General features: G+C 41.8%; 1 pseudogene; it reads left to right on the forward strand.

Moving 5' to 3' along the window:
* Positions 1 to 648: 648 nt before the first annotated feature.
* Positions 649 to 2892, forward strand: LOC120172363 (annotated as a pseudogene).
* Positions 2893 to 4959: the final 2067 nt, after the last annotated feature.

Raw genomic sequence — 4959 nt, forward strand, 5'->3', positions numbered from 1 at the left:
TCTGTTTAAAGTTTGAGCATGTTCATAGATGCTTCCAGTCAGTTATCTGCTCATCTAAGGGCCCTCTAATAGACAGCACCACTTGCTGATAAGCCATTGAAACAGTCGGTGTCGAATGCGACGGGTTAACGCCTTTTCGAGCTGCGATCTCGACCTTATATGTCGTTCCACTTCAATCAACAACGACAAACATGTACGAGAAAATCGTACAACGCAGTTACTTTTTTAGCCTGACAAACCTTCTTGTTTCTCACCGATTAATGCAAAACAAAACACAACTCAAAAATAACTCTGGTTCAGCTTTTATTGCCTTACTCTTGCTGTTTGAGAGCAAACACCACTCATGTTATAAAATTATTGAGTTGTCAGTTTTCCAACACGGGCCTCCATTGTCGAACCAGAGAATCAGACAAACTTTGTCCAAATCTTAACACGTTCTCAATGAAAACATAACAGTTGACCGAACTGGTGGAGGGGAATTTATGGTTTCAAGCATTGGAATGTAGGATTATGGGAAAAAACTAGCAATACGATATCTAAATTAATGGCACTAACAAACATGTAAAATCGCATTCATCTATGTTTTTTCTTCCACTTTTCCTGGTTTTTCTTTAGTATTTATGCAGCTTCGTTAAACTCGGTTATCGATCTTTTGCAGGCCTATTTCTGATGTTTCCAGTGATCTTAAGATTGAGATAGGAGCATCAAGCTTTTCACTTCACAAGGTAACATATGCGTATCACATCTACGCTTCCCTCAACCGAAAACGGAACGTTGAACATAGTTTGTTCTTTTAATCCTGATTGCCATTTCTGGTTTTTCAGTTTCCTCTGGTTTCTCGAAGTGGAAGAATCAGGAAGCTGTTAGCCGATGTGAAGGATGCGAAGATTACACGAATAAATCTCTCTTCTGTTCCAGGTGGACCGGAGGCATTTGAGCTAGCTGCAAAGTTCTGCTATGGAATAAATGTTGAGATTACATTATCAAACATTGCAGCGTTAAGATGTGTATCACATTTCCTGGAAATGGGAGAAAAGGTTGCTGAGAAGAACCTTGAAGCTCATACAGAAGCTTATTTAAAGGACGTTGTACTCCTAAACATATCGAGCACGATAACCGTTCTTCACCATTGTGAAAGCCTCTTGCCTATATCAGAAGAGATCAACCTGGTTAACCGGCTTATCGACGCAATCGCCAATAATGCATGTAAAGAGCAGCTCACTTCTGGCTTATTGAAACTTGATCACAACTTTCCATTGAAAGCTACATCGAACATGGAGCCGGAAACGCCATACGACTGGTGGGGAAAGTCTCTGGCTGTTCTTAATCTCGACTTCTTCCAACGAGTTCTACTGGCCATTAAATCGAAAGGTCTAAGGCAGGATATGATCTGTAAAATTTTGATAAATTACACTCAAAATTCTCTTCAAAGTCTGGTTGTCAAGGACCACCATTTGGTAAAAGGAAGCCTATTGGAAATGGAGTTGCAGAAGAAACAAAGGATAATTGTCGAAGCCATAGATAGCTTACTGCCTACTCAAGCGAGGAAGAGTCCGGTTCCCATTGCATATCTTTCGAGTTTACTGAAAACCGCAATAGCCTCATCGGTATCCACTTCGTGCAGATCGGATTTAGAGAGGCGGACCAGTCTGCAACTAGACCAGGCGATTCTTGAAGATATACTAATACCAGTCAATTCACATGGAAACAATCATACAGCCACGTATGATACAGAGTCAGTCCTGAGGATCTTCTCCATCTTTTTGAACTTGAGTGATGAAGATGATGATGAAGATAATCCTTTGAGAGATGAAAGCGGAATGGCATATGATTTCGATGGCCCGGGATCTCCCAAACAAAGCTCAATCCTTAAAGTTTCCAAGTTACTGGACTCTTACCTAGCTGAAATTGCATTAGATACAAAATTGTTGCCATAAAAATTCATAGCATTAGCAGAACTACTTCCGGACCATGCTCGAATTGTTAGCGATGGATTATATCGAGCTGTTGATCTCTTCCTCGAAGTAAGGATCTCACACGAAAGAACCGAGTAGTTCCATTAGTTATTTCATAATTTCAGGCTCTTAGAATCATGTTCTGATTCCTTTTACAGGTTCACTCGAACATGAAGGATTCCGAACGTTAGGCTGTGCAAAACGATCAACTGCCAGAAACTATCTCAAGAAGCCTGTAGCCATGCGGCGCAAACGAAGGTACCGGTGCAAATGTCTGTCCAGGTGTTATATTTCGAACAAATCAGGCTTCGGGACGCGATGAGCACAATCAGTTCTTTTTCAGTGCAATCAACGGTCAGTTCCCTCAACGATCTGGCAGCGGTGCAGGTAGTGGAGCCATCTCGCCGAGAGACAACTATGCATCGGTAAGAAGAGAGAACCGAGATCTGAAACTCGAAGTTGCACGGATGAGAATGAGGCTAACCGACCTAGAGAATGATCATGTGTCCATGAAACAAGAGTTGGTCAGGTCCCATCCTGCTAACAAGATCTTCAAATCATTCACCAAGAAATTAAGCAAGCTCAACTCCTTATTCAGGATCAACAATCTTAGGCCATTAGGGGGTAAATCAAATTCAGAATCCAGATTGTTTTTCAAAGGCGAAGGCGCCACTCGGTAATGCATGACTGAAAGTTTATGGTAATTATGTATAGTGTGAAATTACATGTGCCCTATGAATGCAACCGGAACAATGGGCTTACACCCAATCTTATGCACACTCGTTGGCCGTTCCGAATCTCTCTATCTCGAAAACAGTCAGGTTTGCCCCGAACCCACTTATGAGAGTCTTGATGGTATGGCTCATGCAACAAGAGCTCGTGCTAAACATCACCACCGGCCTGTCTGCAACCATCATTATAACCATTTCCATGTAAATACAGAAGAGTAACCTCATAACCATTTCTAATGTTATTAAAAATATTAATTTTAATCATTATTCTTAATATTTTAATTTTAATGATTTTTACTTTTAATTTAACTATTGAGTTGAAGTCAATTCGTAACATTAAACTCAACAAAAATATATATATACATGGATAATTAAAATACATTTTATATTATATTTTTTAATACAATTATATTTTAGATACTTAACATTATTATAAAATTTGAAACATGTTAAATAAAATTTTTGATGTTGACATAAAATGCTTGGAGAGCTTTATAACGTATTGACGGTTTATTTGATGTTGACATAAAATAGCTCCCCGCTTTATATAGGGGGCTCTCAAGATGCTCCGAAAATGGCACTAGTTAGTTAGAATTCATGCTGTCAACTGCTGGATCATGGTGGCCTAGGTATTCGTCCCCTTAAGATCCAAAATGAGGCATTTATTATTAAGCTTGGCTTTGATCTCCTGATGAGACTGAATACGTTATGGGCTCACATCGTCCGTGCCAAGTATAAAATTCAGCAGCGTGTACCTGAGCACATCGATCCTATTAGGGGGTCGTTCGTGTGAAAGTCCATCGCTCATGCTTGGAGTTGCATCCAGAATAACCTCAGCTGGTCCATAGGAGATGGTCGTACCACCAATTTCTGGTTCGACTCTTGGATCCCAGGAATGGACCCGATTGCTGATCATGTGGATCCCTCTCAAATCGTGTGTCCCCATGCCTAAGTTCGAGATTTAATTACTATGGAAGGCGACTGGAACGTCAACCTACTCCAACGAATTCTAGATACTGACATGATGCAGTTGGTGATCGGTATGCCTACCCTAAATGATGATCTCGGAGAGGATAAACCCTACTGGCGGTGGGAGCAAACCGGGAGGTGCCAGACAAGACGGCCTCGAAAGTCATTCAAAAACCATATTTGGAGGCCAAGCATAACCCGTGGAGCCTGGCTTGGGACTTTGATGGTCCTCAACGAGTCCGTCATTTCCTCTGGTTAATCCTTCGCCAAAGAATTATGACCAACACCGAACGGAATCGGCGAGGACTGGTGCAGGATCCAAATTGCCCGATATGTGGCGCTGGAGAAGAAACGATTTTCCGTGTCTTAAGAGACGCCACCCAAGCGAAAGCGATATGGGCGCCTTTGATTTCAACAGGGAAGATTTCCACCTTCTTCTCTAATCCCTTAATTGATTGTCTACGCACTAATTTAATCTCAAATGCAGGTTGCGAGAGAGAAGGATGGCACTGGAAACATTTGTTTGGCATTATTCTATGGCGCATCTGGAAGAACGGGAATGAATTCGTGTTCAGTGGGAAAATATGGAGTCCAGTCTCCTCAATCCAAACAACCAAAGCTTGGGCCATAGCTCTCAAAGATCGTCCCCAGTGGCCCTCCACAACCAAGGATAAAATGAAGAACATAAAATGGAAATGCCCGTCGCCCGGATTCCTAAAGCTCAACACTGACGGTGCTGTTAACACCTCAACGAAAGCAGCCTCCAGAGGTGGAGTCATCCGAGATGAGAACGGAACCTGGATTTGAGGATATACTAGGAACATCAGCTGTTGTTCTGTCGCCTCCAAGCCGAGCTCTAGGCAATCTTCGATGGTCTGCAAGTTGCCATGTCCTGTGAGGCCTACAAACTGGAGATCGAAACTGACAATTTGGAAATCATGCAGTGTCTTACGAGGCCATCGCTGCTTCATGAATCTGCTCTTCTCAGACGAATCCGTTGGCTCCTTAACAAGAATTGGCACACTACAATCTCGTACATCCCCAGAGGCGCTAACCAGCTGGCGAATAAGATGGCTCAAATCGGCCGAAATGGAAATAGGTGCTTGAATGTTTACCTAAAACCACCGCTTCAAGCACAGAGCATTTACTCGTCAGATATGCCTCCCTCAAGGAGAAGAAACCCACACTGATTGATTTAGAATGCATTTTGTAACAAAAAAATTACTAAATTACAGTTTATCTTTTATTTATTAGGGTAAAGCATACAAATGGTCACTTAACTTTTCAAATGCTTGTATTTAGGT

This window comes from Hibiscus syriacus, unplaced genomic scaffold, assembly GCF_006381635.1.
Source record: "Hibiscus syriacus cultivar Baekdansim isolate YM2019G1 unplaced genomic scaffold, ASM638163v2 tig00111848_pilon, whole genome shotgun sequence".
NCBI lineage: Eukaryota > Viridiplantae > Streptophyta > Magnoliopsida > Malvales > Malvaceae > Hibiscus > Hibiscus syriacus.